The sequence below is a fragment of the Tamandua tetradactyla genome, chromosome 4, assembly GCF_023851605.1.
Source record: "Tamandua tetradactyla isolate mTamTet1 chromosome 4, mTamTet1.pri, whole genome shotgun sequence".
NCBI lineage: Eukaryota > Metazoa > Chordata > Mammalia > Pilosa > Myrmecophagidae > Tamandua > Tamandua tetradactyla.
In genome coordinates this window covers 32,970,109-32,987,016 of record NC_135330.1, presented here as the reverse complement: position 1 = coordinate 32,987,016, position 16,908 = coordinate 32,970,109, and the positions used below count along the sequence as shown (strand labels likewise).

The following is a 16,908-nucleotide window of genomic DNA, read 5'->3' as shown; positions in this document are numbered from 1 at the left end:
GAGGTGAAGCCCAACTCAGGTGGAATCCCTCCCTCAAGGAATTCAGACCCCAGGGCTTGGTAACTCGAAGCCATTAAAGCCAGCCTACAACCTCTCCTCTGTCTCCACCACGCCCCCAGCCAAAGTTAAAGGTACCGTATCATCTTATGCTGGTGGGACCTGCAGGCAGACAAGCACCACATACTGAGCAGGATAAGAAAAACAGAGCCCAAAGACTTCAAAGGAAAGTCTGTCAACCTGCTGGGTCTCACCCTCAGGGAAAACTGACACAGGTGACTCTTTCCTCCTGATAGGAGGCCAGTTTGGTCTGGGAAAATCCAGCTGGGGTCTATAATACCTACGTAGACCCTCCTCAGGGTGGGGGGAAAAGGCACCATACAAGCAGGGCAAGAAACAAGTAAATAAGAACTGAAAAATTCTCCTTTGTTAAACAAACCTAAGCTAGAGGTCCAGAAAAAGCTGAACTGAATGTCAAAGAACAGAGAGACAACAAATTCATCCAGCAAGAAAACCCTAGATAAAAGAAGTGAAAGCAATCTCTAGAATAAACTAGTTAAGGTAATTAAATGCCTAGATGCCAGCAAAAATAACAAATCACACTAGGAAAGTTGAAGATATGGCCCAGTCAAAGGAACAAACCAACAATTCAAATGAGACACAGGAGCTGAAACATTTAATTCAGAATATACGAACAGACATGCAAAACCTCATCAAAAACCAAATCAAGAAATTGAGGGAGGCTATAAAGAAGGCAAGGAATGAACAAAAAGAAGAAATCAAAAGTCTGAAAAAACAAAGCACAGAACTTATGGGAATGAAAGGCAAGGTAGAACAGATAAAAACAACAATGGAAACCTACAATGGTAGATTTCGAGAGGCAGAGGATAGGATTAGTGAACTGGAGGATGGAACATCTGAAATTCAACAAGAAAAAGAAAATATAGGGAAAAGAATGGAAAAATATGAGCAGGGACTCAGGGAACTGAAAAACAATATGAAGCGCATGAATATACGTGTTGTGGGTGTCCCAGAAGGAGAAGAGAAGGGAAAAGGAGGAGAAAAATTAATGGAGAAAATTATCACTGAAAACTTCCCAACTCTTATGAAAGACTTAAAATTACAGATCCAAGAAGTGCAGGGTACCCCAAAGAGAACAGATCCAAACAGAAGTACTCCAAGACATTTACTAATCAATATGTCAGAGGTCAAAGAGAAAGAGAGGATCTTGAAAGCAGCAAGAGAAAAGCAATCCATCACATACAGGGGAAGCCCAATAAGACTATGCATAGATTTCTCAACAGAAACCATGGAGGCAAGAAGATAGTGGGATGATATATTTAAATTATTAAAAGAGAAAAACTGCCAACCAAGAATTCTATATCCAGCAAAATTGTCCTTCAAAAATGAGGGAGAAATTAAAACATTTTCAGACAAAAAATCACTGACAGAATTTGTGACCAAGAGACCAGCTCTGCAAGAAATACTAAAGGGAGCACTAGAGACAGATACGAAGGCAGAAGAGAGAGGAGTGGAGAAGAGTGTAGAAAGGAAGACCATGAATAAAGGTAAAAAGAAGGAAAATTAGGAGGACATATAAAAGCCAAAAGGCAAAATTGTAGAGGAGGGTACTGCCCGGGCAGTAATAACACTGATGTTGATGGATTAAGCTTCCCAATCAGGGGACATGGACTGGCAGAATGGATTAGGGAATGGGACCCATCTATATGTTGTCTCTACTCAAAGGACATGAGGACAAACACAAACGGACATTTGCACACCAGTGTTTATAGTAGCATTATTTACAATTACCAAGAGATGGAAACAGCCAAAATGTCCATCAACAGATGGGTGGTTAAACAAACTGTGGTATATACATATGATGGAATATTATGCAGCTACAAGACAGAATAAAGTTTACGAAGTATGTAACAACATGAATGGACCTTAAGGACATTATGCTGAGTGAGATTAGCCAGAAACAAAAGGACAAATACTATATGGTCTCACTGATATGAACTGACATTAATGAATAAACTTGGAGAATTTCGTTGGTAACAGAGACTATCAGGAGATAGACATAGGGTAAGATATTGGGGTAATTGGAGCTAAAGGGATACAGATTGTGCAACAGGACTGAATGTAAGAACTCAGAAATGGACAGCACAATACTACCTAACTGTAATACAATTATGTTAAAACACTGAATGAAGCTGAATGTGAGAATGATAGAGGGAGGAGGGCTGGGGGCACAAATGAAATCAGAAAGAAAGAAAGACGATAAAGAGTGAGATGGTATAATCCAGTATTGCCTAGAGTGTATAATGACGGTGACTAAATGTACAAATTTAAAAAATGTTTTTGCATGAGGAAGAACAAAGGAATATCATTACTGAAGGGCACTGAAAACAGATAGTAATTAATACTTTAAAATTTCAACTTATGTGTGAGACTAAAGCAAAAAATGTTTATTTGGTACAAAATTTATATTTTGACTAGTGAATTTCCTAATATAACTTATGTAGATAGCTTGGTTGAACAACATTAGTACATGGAACCTTGGGTAGGATACGAGATTTTGTTTGTTTGTCCAGAGTGATGCCCCAATGAATCCCAGAGTGATTTGATCAGTGAGCAGAAAAGTATTTGCAAAGTCCCCTTTGGGGAATGCTGAGAACAGTGAAAAATTCAACCTCCCCAAGTTGAATTCTTGAAATTCTCACAAGCAGTGTGGACAACCAAAGCTATAGGCTGAGTCCCCAATCTTGGGGTCTGTTCATGAAACTTAACCCCACAAAGGATAGGTCAAGCCTACTTAAAATTAGGCCTAAGAGTCACCCCCAAGAGCACTTCTTTTGTTGCTCACATGTGGCCTCTCTCTCCAGTCAACACAACAAACAAACTCACCACCCTCCCCCTGTCTGCGTGGGACATGACTCCCAGGGGTGTGGACCTTCCTGGCAACGTGGGACAAAAATCCGAGAATGAGCTGGGACTCAGTATCAAGGAATTGAGAAAAACCCTAGAATGAGCTGAGACCCAACATCAAGGGATTGAGAAAACCTTCTCCCCCAAAAGGGGGAAGAGAGAAATGAGACAAAGTGTCAATGACTGAGAGATTCCAAACAGAGTCAAGAGGTTATCCTGGAGGTTATTCTTACGCATTAAGTAGATATCACCTTGTTAACCAAGAGGAAATGGAGAAGCTGGAGGGAACTGCCTGAAAATGTAGAGCTGTGTTCCAGTAGCCATGTTTCTTGATGATGATTGTATAATGATGTAGCTTTCACAATGTGACTGTGTGATTGTGAAAACCTTGTGTCTGATGCTCCTTTTATCTACCTTGTCAACAGATGAGTAGAACATATGGAATAAAAATAAGTAATAGGGGGAACAAATGTTAAAATAAATTTAGTTTGAAATGCTAGTGATCAATGAAAGGGAGGAATAAGGGGTATGGTGTGTATGGTTTTTTTTTTCTGTTTTTGTTTTATTTTTCTGTTGTCTTTTTATTTCTTTTTCTGAATTGATGCAAATGTTCTAAGAAATGATCATGATGATGAATATGCAACTATGTGATGATATTGTGAATTACTGATTATATATGTAGAATGGAATAATCACATATTAGGAATGTTTGTATTTCTTTCCTGTAATTTTTTTTAATTAATAAAAAATTAAAAAAAAAAAAAGCCACAATCAGTGATCAGTCGTGCCCACCCAGTGTTGGGGAAGAACATTTTTATGTTCCTTTATGTCACCAGCAAGCTGGCAAGGGCTCAAATCCACAGGGACTTGCTACAAGAGTTAGGGATGGGCATGCAGCTGCCTTGTGGAGAGATCAATTTATTATTCTTGAGGAATGGAGAGAAGGAGGGAAGGAGGGAAAGAGGGAAGGAGGGGGAAGGAAGGAAGGAAGGGAGGGAGGGAGGGAGGGAGGGAGGAAGGAAGGAAGGAAGGAGGGAAAGAGGGAAGGAAGGAAGGAAGGAAGGAAGGAAGGAAACAGAAAAGAGAACCTAACACCTAATTCCTCCTCTGAGCAAGTGTATATTCATAATTTGCCTAGAGGGGGAAAGAGTAGGAAATGAAATAATTTAACTCGGTATACTAATATTGAGCTTCAAGAGTCTACACGAGGAAATGTTGAGGTTTATAAAGGAAAGCAAACTGAAGGGTAGGAAGAAAGGAGAAATAAATCAATCCATGCAAAAGTAAAAGTAACAAGCAAAGGCACAAATTTAAAAGTAAAGATGGGAGAGCGAAAGCACAATATGGTACACTGCCTGCTTGATATGGAGAACTTTTCTGACGAACTCTAGTAAGGCTCAAAGTAACAGGACTAGATTACAAAGGCTCTCAATTGTCATTAGGCAATTTTTATTGGATATACAGCTTCTTAGTTTCCATGAAATTCTGCAAGTTGAAGGTTTTCAAGTTGAGGACCTTTTGTGTATAATTCAGGGTAATTTACAGAATTTCCCCCGTTTTTAATTTTGAACTAATAATTAAGAACAATACAGAAAATTGTACTAAGATAGGTATTAGGAGTCATTAAAGGTTCCCGAGTAGGGAAATGAACTTGAGAAACTGAAAGAAGTCTCTGAAGGTTTAACATAGCAGGAGTATGCAACTGAGAAATCATCACAGGTTAAAAGAAACTCAAAGACAAGATAATTAAAAATTCTGTCTTGGAGGGCAGGAAGTGCTTTAGTAAAAGATATTATAGGGCAGGCAACAGTACCTCAGTGGCAGAGTTTTCGCCTGCCATGCCAGAGACCCAGGTTCGATTCCCGTAGCCTGCCCATGTCAAAAAAAAAAAAAGATATTATTGGGGCAAATCACAAAATTGGAATACAAATTATAGGTTATAAGTATTGTATCAATTTCCTGAATTTGATAACTATACTATGGTTACATAGAAGAATATCTTTTCTTAAGGAATACATGTAGTTAAAGTAAAGGGTTGTGAGATACTTTGGGTGGCTCAGAGCTGTGTACTCCAGAAAAACATATGGAGAAGCTGCCTTGTACGTCACCATGTTATCAATACAAAAGCCAAGGACCAAGAATCACTGGCAGCCAGTGACAACGCCTTGCTTTTGAACTTGTACTAGTGTCAAAACCATGAGCCGATAAATTCCCATTGTTTAAACCAACCCGCTGCATGGTATTTGTTTTAGCAGCCAGGAAACAGAATGTGAGAGAGAAATAAGGAGAATGATAAAGCAAATTTAGCAAACTATTTAAAAAAGATAGAATCTGTGTAAAAGATATACAGGAGTTCTCTGTACTGTCCATAATTATTATTTCAAAATTAAAAATAGGGGGAAAATCTGTAAATTGTCCTGAATTGTACACAGAAGGTCCTCAACTTAAATATCTTCAACTTGTAGAACTTCATAGAAACTAAGATGTATATCCAATAAAAATCACAACTTTTTTCTATCAACAGATGGCGTTAGTGGTCACTTGTTTAATATCACTAGATTTAAGAGCCAAAATGGATTCACTTTGTGCTTTTAGGAACTAAACCACATATATCCACATATATTTTTGTCTCACGTTAATACAGATAAACATTATTTAAGAAATCGGAGGTACCGTGGAGATCTCAATTTGGGGTACATTTCAAAATCCCCTATTTTAGCTGTCCAGAGCATGTCCAGCCCCCCAAACTGCTTAGAAAATCATGACCATAGTAATTTACTGTAAATTGATGGGAAAGCATCATGTGTTTCAAATATGCAATAGTGAAAGAAAGGGAGGGAATAAAAGTGAAGTAAAGAAAAAGAAAAGGCAGAAAAGCAAGTTTGCTAACCCACTCATTTATTCCAATTCTGCTTTTACAGAAGACACTACTAATTCAACATTCTGAGGTCTTGCATTCTGACCAATCTCATATAACTAGTTAATGTTTTCTGTTTTCTAACCCTTGGTGCTTTCAACAATACCAAACAACCTTCTCCCTAACAAATCTTATTTCAATGTCTAAATATTGAGGAAAAGAGAGGGGGGATGAGAATGGGAGTAGCAAGGGGTAAACATCTAGTCTCTCTCCCTTGTCACTTCTAATAGCAATTCATTGGTGAACAAGAAGACAAGGGAAATAGCATTTATAAAGGCTAGGAAAGATGAATTCCTCTATCATATCCAGGGAACTGCCCATAGTTGAATACAGTATAGTTTGAGGGCAAAATGTAAAAGACAGATGTGAATTATCAGGAAATGAGTCTGGAGAAGTAAGTAGAGACACTATATAAATGACAATGTTTGATCACAGTAAAAAGAAAATGTGGACTTTATTCTGAAGACAGTGAAAAGGTAGAACTCTTATAAACGAACTACTACATCACGTGCTCTTACAAGTTTCATTCAGAAGCACATATGTGTTTGTGTGTATGTACTATGTATACATATATGTAAATATAGCTATGTATATCTATATACAGAAAGTATATGAGACCATATTTTCATTCCTACTGAACTAAGAAGTCTCAAATGGATATATGCCATGACTTAAGTACAATAGCTTTGATATTTATGAAGGATTTCTCCCAAAACATCTTGAAAGATCCCCAAATTGAGAATATAACTATGGCATACAACACAGTCAAGTATTACTGTTTTCACGCCTACAGACCTTTAATGATTCTAAAAATACTGAAAAATTTTAATTTATATTTATCCACATTATTCTATAAACCAAAAAGGAGACTCATTCACATCACGAATTTAAGCCATTACGGAATCTTAAATTTCATTCTTTAATTTATCCAAAATTACTCTTTCTAGACTTACTGCTTTTTGCTTCTCTTTGGTCACCAGCTCTGGGAGTTGGCACCCACTACAGAAACACAGTGATGGCAATATAAGTTACTACGCAAAAAAGCACAGAATAACAAATCATACTGAGATGTGGCTAGGTAGACTGGGCCCAACTCTGGGCTCAGAAAAGTTACAAATTATTATATGCTATGCACCCTCTGAGACATCCATGGAATACTGAAGACCACAAATGTTAATGATGAAAAGGTACAGATCTATCAGCAAGTGACTAGCTGAAAAAGTATCATGTACTCTATTAATAAAGACCACACTGGTTTTTAAAAAGTAGTAGTGCCTGTAACAACATATAGGTGCTGCTAAAAGAACTTGCAGCTTCTACTTACAACCCAGAGTAATTTTTACAGAATGATTTCAAGAAATGTGCTAATAAACTAATAACTTAGTTTTCTATTAGGACACTTTATTAAGAACTAAGCATAGTGGGTCTCTAAGAAGTTCCTACGACTATCCAACGACCAGAAGAAGGAAATATCCTGTATGAAAGTTGAGGTGTTTTGGAGATTGGATAAGATAAATATTATTATATTACATTCAACTTCCATGACACTAAGGCTCAGAGAGGCTAAGAAGAGGGATATCTTTTAAGAGCAAAAAAAAAAATAAAATCTTTAAAAAAAGTCTGTTCCCTCTATTCTCCCCATTCCCCCATTAAAAAGTAAGGACTGCCCCCCATGCACACACAAAAAGTAAGCATCCCCTACATGCTTCATTTGCTGGAATTTCTTTGTATTTTTTGGTCTGACAAGGATGAAATGCCAGGAAAGTCTTCACAGAGATTCTGACATTTGGTATTTCTTAATAAGCAGAAATTAGGCAGATGGAAGGAAAATGGTAAGGGCATTCTTGGCAAGAGGAAATAAAACTTTAAAACACAGCATGGAAGAAATTGAGGTAACAGGAAAATGTTGGTTTAATTCTTAATTCTTTGCAGATAAAGCACAAGGGTGTGCGTGTATATGTACACCTGTCTGTCTGTCTTCTCTGTCTGAGAACTGGAAGGCAAACTGCAGAAATAGTCTGGAGCCAAATCACGAAGTACTTGAAATAACATGGGAAGAAACATGCAATTTATTCTCTAAATTAAGATTTCTGAACTAGGAGACCATAAAGGGCCATGAACTACCAAATTCCACAAAAATATACGGTAACTGTGTTCACGAACACACAAAAATAAACTGATGTTCTTGGATCCACAGTTATCAAATGATTATCAAAGGCACTTCAAAATAAAAAGAGAACTACTGTTCTGGGTTGACTGAGTGTCACTGCATAATTATAGGTAGGGATGTGTACTATAATATTTTTTATTTTAGAATGGGAACTTTAGCAACATTTGTGGGGGTTGATGGATTAGAGAGAAAAGCTTAAAAGCAGAGGGGGCAATAAGGAAGTTATTGCACTATTCCAGCCAAGAGATTGTAAGTACAGGAAACAACTAATTGCAGAGATTTTTCAAAGGAAAACTTGCTAGAATTTATAAACTGTGTGAAGATGCTTTATCATTCTACTTCTCATTAAAGTTCATGCCATTCATTTATTCCATATCACCACTGCAAAAGCTATTAAAAACAGGTAAGCAGCTCCAAGTGCAAGGGTACCACCTTCCTGCATTTACATAAAGTCACCACTGGCTAATTAGCCAGAAAATGCCAAATGTACTTAACAGGAAATGCTAATGGTCTAGAACAGGGGGTTGGCAAACTACAACTCACAAGTTAAATATGGCTGCTTTTTGTAAATAAAGTTTCACTGGAACACTGCCACATTCGTTTATATATTATCCATGATTACTTAATGCTAAAAGGCAAAACTGAATAGTTGCCAAGAGAGACCATACAGCCTACAAAGTCTAAAGTATTTACCATCCAGGCATTCACAGAAAGTTTGCCAATCCCTAGCCTAGAAAAAAAAAAACAAAAAAACAAGGAGATTATACATCAGAAAGCACCCCTCATTAGGACAAGAGATGTAAATAATATGCAAAGAAACATTATACTCTGCCTCTGTACCTGGACCAAATCCAGCTATGTAGCTAAAAGCCTTCTGGGGAAGCTGCAGATATATATGCAGTAGCAAGCTACTTCTAAGATACAATAAAATTGAATTTACAAGATTCCAAGTATTACAGTATTTGGAAAAATATTGTCCTCACAAGTAGCCTGTTGAGGCCAATGTTCTCAAACCAATACAAATTCTTGTCCTTACCCCCATTTTTCTACCTTCTTTCTCCCCAAGGATCTATTTAGAATGGAAAAAGATGAAAATACTAAGATCAAAGCGTCACCATGTAAAGCTGCTCAAATATCTGATCTCAGAAGCAGAGACTTGGCCTGTTTGTGAAACACTGACAAAAAGCTGGGGAGTGGTGGGGGGCGGGGCGCTGCTGGAAGGGCGGCCGCCATGTTGTTCTTTTGCTTGGCTGAGGGGATATGCTGACGATGCTGAGGTTGGGTTCTGTGGTTCATTTACCTGCAAACCTGCCTCTTCTGGTACAACATCAGCTGCAAGATCTATTAATGTGAAGTATGGATACGACCACTTCACATGAGTTTCAGACTGGGTTGTTTACACATCTCTCAAGACCTGGATGACAACCTGAAAACAAGAACAATGGAGATAGTTATATGCCACCCCCTACTGGAGTCAAGAGCTGTGGGAAGACATCTGGGGATGCCTGCCAGTGATGATACACCAAGCTGGTGGTAGTTCTGCCACTACATAGTCTTAAGAACCCGGCCTCATGACCTGCTGCGATTCCAAGGGGATTCATTGCATGTGACAAAAGACTCATCCAAGGATTTCTAGAATGACTTTATCTATCCTAAGTTTGTTTTTAAAAACCTCCAGATTGTTCCAATGCCAGAAAGACTCTGAAACCCAGAAATACTGGACTCTTCAAGAATAACAACTAGTTTCATCATTTCATCCCTCTATTCCTTAATGACAATGCTCTTTTCCAGCCTTGAAGCAGTTAAAAGAGTCATTGCCCAGATATCCCTTAAGACTGAGAGATAATTAGCAGATGAGAGGGAGGAATTGTAACAGAAAAATCAGAATTTAAGGGATTATTCTGACTACTGAATCATTATATATCCCTTTTTTCTTTCTGGTATATTGGAGTAGACAGAGGGAAATACCTGAAATCTCTAAACTATAAACCAACTGCCTCGATCTCTGATAATAATTTTTTAGCATTTATCTTCTGCCCCTGTGATTGTAAAAACCCTGTGACTAACCTTCATCTGTACCCATTCTCAACTTCAGAGTCTGTACTCACTAAAGACAGCCCTTAATGCTTATTAATGAAGTATCTGGGGCAGCCCGCAACTAACCCACTCGAAGTCCAAAGTTCTCTTGATAACCAAGACTGGATTTAACCAAAATGGGCTCATCCGATGTGCCAGTCTGAATCTGTGGTGGACCCAAGAAAAGCCATGTCCTTTAATCCTCATTCAGTACTGCTGGCTGGGAGCTTTTTATTGCTTCCATGCAGATATGATCCACCCAATTGTGGGTGGTGACTTCTGATTAGATGGTTCCATGGAGGTATGTCTCTACCCATTCAAGGTGGGGTTGCTTACTGGAGCTCTTTAAGAGTAACCATTTTGGAAAGAGCTATAGAACCTGCACAGCTAGAGACCTTTGAAGAAGGAAAACGCCGCCGGGGGACTTTCATAAAACTAGAAGCTGAGAGAGAAAGCTAGCAGATGCCGCCATGTTTGCCATGTGCCTTTCCAGTTGGGAGAGAAACCCTAAACATCATCGGCCTTCTTGAACCAAGGTATCTTTCCCTGGATGCCTTAGATTGGACAGTTCTATAGCTGTGCTTTAGTTGGAACATTTTCATAAAACTAGAAGCTGAGAGAGAAAGCTAGCAGATGCCGCCATGTTCGCCATGTGCCTTTCCAGTTGGGAGAGAAACCCTAAACATCATCGGCCTTCTTGAACCAAGGTATCTTCCCCTGGATGCCTTAGATTGGACAGTTCTATAGCTTTGCTTTAGCTGGAACATTTTCATGACCTCAGAACTGTGGACTTACAACTTAAATTCTCCCTTTTAAAAGCTGTTCTATTTCTGGTATATCGCATTGCAGCAGCTATAAACTAGAATAGATTCTGGTACCAGAGAATGGAATGACTTTTTAAATGGATATGGGGAAGATTTTGGAAGAGTTCTGAGGAGCTTGACAGAAGAAGCCTAGAATGCTTTGAAGAGGCTGTTGGTAGAAATGTGGACTTGAAAGATATCTCTGACAAGGTGCTGAACAGAAATGACGCATGTGTTATTGTAAGCTGGAAGGAAGGCAATCCTTGTTTTAAAATGGCAGATAATCTGGCAAAATTGACTAGAGGCTTTGGCTGGAGGGCAGATTTTAAAAGCCATGAACTTGGATACTTAACTGAGGAGATTTCCAAATTAAATGTGGGAAGTAAGACCTAGTTTCTCCTCGCAGCTTATAGCGAAATGCAACAGGAAAGAGATGAGCTGAGAACTGAACCCTTGAGTATAAAGAAACCAGAAATTGATATCCTGGAAAATTCTGGGCTTCCAGGAAGAGAGATGCCAGGATCCCATATGAGGATTCAACCAAATATGGAAACAGTCAGCCATTTCAGAAAAAGCCAGGACTGGAAATGGAGTTATTCAGGAAGGATTTGTGGAAACTCCTTCTGTATAATGGGCACAATCCTTGGTAACTACATAGAAAGCCAACAAGAATGCTGTGGGACCTGGTATACATGGAACTGCTGCTACTCTTCACTGGGGAACTCTAAGCTCTAAGCTCTAAACTCTTTGTTCTAAGGAACAAAGTGAAGGTAAAATAACTTCAGAGGCAGAACTCTGGAACTCTGGAAGCTAAAGCCTAAATCCAAGAAACATCAGAACAGGAGAACAGACCCACCCAAGCACGCGAAGAGGCTGAATTTGTCTTGAAGGCAGAGGATTGGCCTTCCGCCTTATTGAAGTAGAAGAGCTGTACCACCTCAGGCCTTGGAGAGTGGGGAACACACTCTTGGGGGATTGCGGAGAGCCTGGCTGCCACCACGTGAAGGGGTTGAGCTTATGCCCTGGAGATGGCAGAGAGCCTGGGTGAGGCCCCAATGCTTGGATAGGGTGGGGCTGAGAAAAAGGTAATCTCCCCAATGTCGCCTTCAGAGAAAGATGGGCCACTGCATAGTCCCTTGGAAAGGGTGGTACTGCCACTTTCTAATGCCTCAAAGAGAAATGACTCTCAGACTTTGAAATCTAATGGAGTTTGCCCTGCAGGTTTCTGAACTCCTTGGATCTGGTGACCTCTGTGCTTCTTCCAATTCCATTCTATGGAAATGGGTATAAGAATCCTATGACTGGGACTTCCTGGAAGATGGCGGCTTAGTAAGACGCGCGGATCTTAGTTTCTTCTCCAGGACACCTACTAGGGGAGTAGAAACGATACAGAAAGCGCCCAAAGCCACAACAGAGATAAAAAAGACAGCATACCCCATCCTGGAACAGCTGGCTGGCTGAGAAAAGCAGCTCGGGTGAGATCGCCGAGGCGCGCGGGCCTTACCGGGCGGGGTGGCAAGCGGCCGGAGTTACTCCCTTCCCCCTTCCCGGGCCGGCTGGGAGAATTGGAGAGGTGGTCCCCTGAAACCAAGGCGACTGGCGCCCACACCACGCGCAGCCCCCGGACCAACTGAGAGAATTGGATCGGAAACCCCCAGGCCGCGGAGAACGGTGACCCCGTGACTCCCGGGGAACGTGCACTCTCTCGGGCGGGCCGCTGCCGCTGGCGCCCTCCCGCCACGCGTGTTGCCCAGGGCCGACTAGGAAATTCGGATGGGCTCTTTCCCTGGCTGCGGCGACCAGCAACCCTCCCTGCGTTCGGACCCCGGGCCGGCTCAAGCCGCTTCGGCTAGCGAACCCCCAGGACGGCGAGAGTTTTCCAAAGTTTAAGGTCCCACAGCACCTTTTACTGGTGGGACCCGCAGACAAACGTGTGCCACGAGCGCCACCTACTGGGCAGGATAAGAAAAACAGAACCCAGAGATTTCACAGAAAAATATTACAACCTTGCTGGGTCCAACACCAAGAGAAATCTGAATAAATGCCCAGACGCCAGCAGCAGAAGATAACTGTCCACGCTCAAAAGACTGAGAATATGGCTCAGTCAAAGGAACAAACCAATAGCTCAAATGAGACACAAGAGCTGAGACAACTAATGCTGAATATACGAACAGAAATGGAAAACCTCTTCAAAAATGAAATCGATAAATTGAGGGAGGACATGAAGAGGACATGGGCTGAACATAAAGAAGAAATAGAAAAACTGAAAAAACAAATCGCAGAACTTATGGAAGTGAAGGATAAAGTAGCAAACATAGAAAAAATAATGGATAGCTACAATGATAGATTTAAAGACACAGAAGATAGAATTAGTGATTTGGAGGATGGAACATCTGAATTCCAAAAAGAAACAGAAACTATAGGGAAAAGAATGGAAAAATTTGAACAGGGGATCAGGGAACTCAAGGACAATATGAACCGCACAAATATACGTGTTGTGGGTGTCCCAGAAGGAGAAGAGAAGGGAAAAGGAGGAGAAAAACTAATGGAAGAAATTATCACTGAAAATTTCCCAACTCTTATGAAAGACCTAAAATTACAGATCCAAGAAGTGCAGCGCACCCCAAAGAGATTAGACCCAAATAGGCGTTCTCCAAGACACTTACTAGTTAGAATGTCAGAGGTCAAAGAGAAAGAGAAGATCTTGAAAGCAGCAAGAGAAAAACAATCCATTACATACAAGGGAAACCCAATAAGACTTTGTGTAGATTTCTCAGCAGAAACCATGGAAGCTAGAAGACAGTGGGATGATATATTTAAAATAATAAAAGAGAAAAACTGCCAACCAAGACTCCTATATCCAGCAAAATTATCCTTCAAAAATGAGGGAGAAATTAAAACATTCTCAGACAAAAAGTCACTGAAAGAATTTGTGACCAAGAGACAAGCTCTGCAAGAAATACTAAAGGGAGCACGAGAGTCAGAACCAAAAAGACAGAAGAGAGAGATATGGAAAAGAGTGTAGAAAGAAGGAAAATCAGATATGATATATATAATACAAAAGGCAAAATGTTAGAGGAAAATATTATCCAAACAGTAATAACACTAAATGTCAATGGACTGAATTCCCCAATCAAAAGACATAGATTGGCAGAATGGATTAAAAAACAGGATCCTTCTATATGCTGTCTACAGGAAACACATCTTAGACCCAAAGATAAACATAGGTTGAAAGTGAAAGGTTGGGAGAAGATATTTCATGCAAATAACAACCAGAAAAGAGCAGGAGTGGCTATACTAATATCCAACAAATTAGACTTCAAATGTAAAACAGTTAAAAGAGACAAAGAAGGACACTATCTACTAATAAAAGGAACAATTAAACGAGAAGACATAACAATCATAAATATTTATGCACCGAATCAGAATGCCCCAAAATACGTGAGGAATATACTGCAAACACTGAAAAGGGAAATAGACTCATATACCATAATAGTTGGAGACTTCAACTCACCACTCTCATCAAGGGACAGAACATCTAGACAGAGGATCAACAAAGAAATAGAGAATCTGAATATTACTATAAATGAACTAGACTTAATAGACATTTATAGGACATTACGTCCCACAACAGCAGGATACACCATTTTCTCAAGTGCTCATGGATCATTCTCAAAGATAGACCATATGCTGGGTCACAAAGCAAGTCTTAACAAATTTAAAAAGATTGAAATCTTACACAACACTTTCTCGGACCATAAAGGAATGATGTTGGAAATCAATAATACGCAGAGTGCCAGAAAATTCACAAATACGTGGAGGCTCAACAACACACTCCTAAACAACGACTGGGTCAAAGAAGAAATTGCTAGAGAAATTAGCAAATACCTCGAGGCGAATGAAAATGAAAACACAACATATCAAAACTTATGGGACGCAGCAAAGGCAGTGCTAAGAGGGAAATTTATTGCTCTAAATGCCTATATCAGAAAAGAAGAAAAGGCAAAAATTCAGGAATTAACTATCCATTTGGAAGAACTGGAGAAAGAACAGCAAGCTAACCCCAAAGCAAGCAAAAGGAAAGAAATAACAAAGATTAGAGCACAAATAAATGAAATTGAAAACATGAAAACAATAGAGAAAATCAATAAGGCCAGAAGTTGGTTCTATGAGAAAATCAATAAGATTGATGGGCCCTTAGCAAGATTGACAAAAAGAAGAAGAGAGAGGATGCAAATAAATAAGATCAGAAATGGAAGAGGAGACATAACTACTGACCTCACAGAAATAAAGGAGGTAATAACAGGATACTATGAACAACTTTACGCTAATAAATACAACAATTTAGAGGAAATGGACGGGTTCCTGGAAAGACATGAACAACCAACTTTGACTCAAGAAGACATAGATGACCTCAACAAACCAATCACAAGTAAAGAAATTGAATTAGTCATTCAAAAGCTTCCTAAAAAGAAAAGTCCAGGACCAGATGGCTTCACATGTGAATTCTACCAAACGTTCCAGAAAGAATTAGTACCAATTCTCTTCAAACTCTTCAAAAAAATCGAAGTGGAGGGAAAACTACCTAATTCATTCTATGAAGCCAACATCACCCTCATACCAAAAGCAGGCAAAGATATTACAAAAAAGAAAACTACAGACCAATCTCTCTGATGAATACAGATGCAAAAATCCTCAATAAAATTCTAGCAAATCGTATCCAACAACACATTAAAAGAATTATACATCATGACCAAGTAGGATTCATCCCAGGTATGCAAGGATGGTTCAACATAAGAAAATCAATTAATGTAATACACCATATCAACAAATCAAAGCAGAAAAATCACATGATCATCTCAATTGATGCAGAGAAGGCATTCGACAAGATTCAACATCCTTTCCTGTTGAAAACACTTCAAAAGATAGGAATACAAGGGAACTTCCTTAAAATGATAGAGGGAATATATGAAAAACCCACAGCTAATATCATCCTCAATGGGGAAAAATTGAAAACTTTCCCCCTAAGATCAGGAACAAGACAAGGATGTCCACTATCACCACTATTATTCAACATTGTGTTGGAGGTTCTAGCCAGAGCAATTAGACAAGAAAAAGAAATACAAGGCATCAAAATTGGAAAGGAAGAAGTAAAACTATCACTGTTTGCAGACGATATGATACTATACGTCGAAAACCCGGAAAAATCCACAAAAAAACTACTAGAGCTAATAAATGAGTACAGCAAAGTAGCAGGTTACAAAATCAACATTCAAAAATCTGTAGCATTTCTATACACTAGTAATGAAGAAGCTGAGGGGGAAATCAAGAAACGAATCCCATTTACAATTGCAACTAAAAGAATAAAATACCTAGGAATAAATTTAACTAAAGAGACAAAAAACCTATATAAAGAAAACTACAAAAAACTGCTAAAAGAAATCACAGAAGACCTAAATAGATGGAAGGGCATACCGTGTTCATGGATTGGAAGACTAAATATAGTTAAGATGTCAATCCTACCTAAATTGATTTACAGATTCAATGCAATACCAATCAAAATCCCAACAACTTATTTTTCAGAAATAGAAAAACCAATAAGCAAATTTATCTGGAAGGGCAGGGTGCCCCGAATTGCTAAAAACATCTTGAGGGAAAAAAACGAAGCTGGAGGTCTCGCGCTGCCTGACTTTAAGGCATATTATGAAGCCACAGTGGTCAAAACAGCATGGTATTGGCATAAAGATAGATATATCGACCAATGGAATCGAATAGAGTGCTCAGATATAGACCCTCTCATCTATGGACATTTGATCTTTGATAAGGCAGTCAAGCCAACTCACCTGGGACAGAGCAGTCTCTTCAATAAATGGTGCCTAGAGAACTGGATATCCATATGCAAAAGAATGAAAGAAGACCCATCTCTCACACCCTATACAAAAGTTAACTCAAAATGGATCAAAGATCTAAACATTAGGTCTAAGACCATAAAACAGTTAGAGGAAAATGTTGGGAGA

At 39.2% G+C, this 16,908-nt stretch overlaps 1 protein-coding gene across 13 annotated transcripts in view; it reads right to left on the bottom strand.

The window, feature by feature from the left end:
- Positions 1-16,908, bottom strand: part of RALGPS2 (Ral GEF with PH domain and SH3 binding motif 2) — a 264,908-nt gene that overhangs the window by 197,799 nt on the left and 50,201 nt on the right. For 9 of the 13 annotated variants that reach the window (XR_013174134.1, XR_013174128.1, XR_013174124.1 and 6 more), the window contains one exon: positions 9,313-9,438. The exons of 3 other annotated variants lie outside the window; for them this stretch is intronic. The gene's annotated coding sequence lies outside the window, so the exon portion shown is untranslated. Of the gene's footprint in view, positions 1-4,738; positions 4,795-9,312; positions 9,439-16,908 lie in introns of all 13 variants that reach the window. One more of the 13 variants, XR_013174129.1, reaches the window with a different exon arrangement.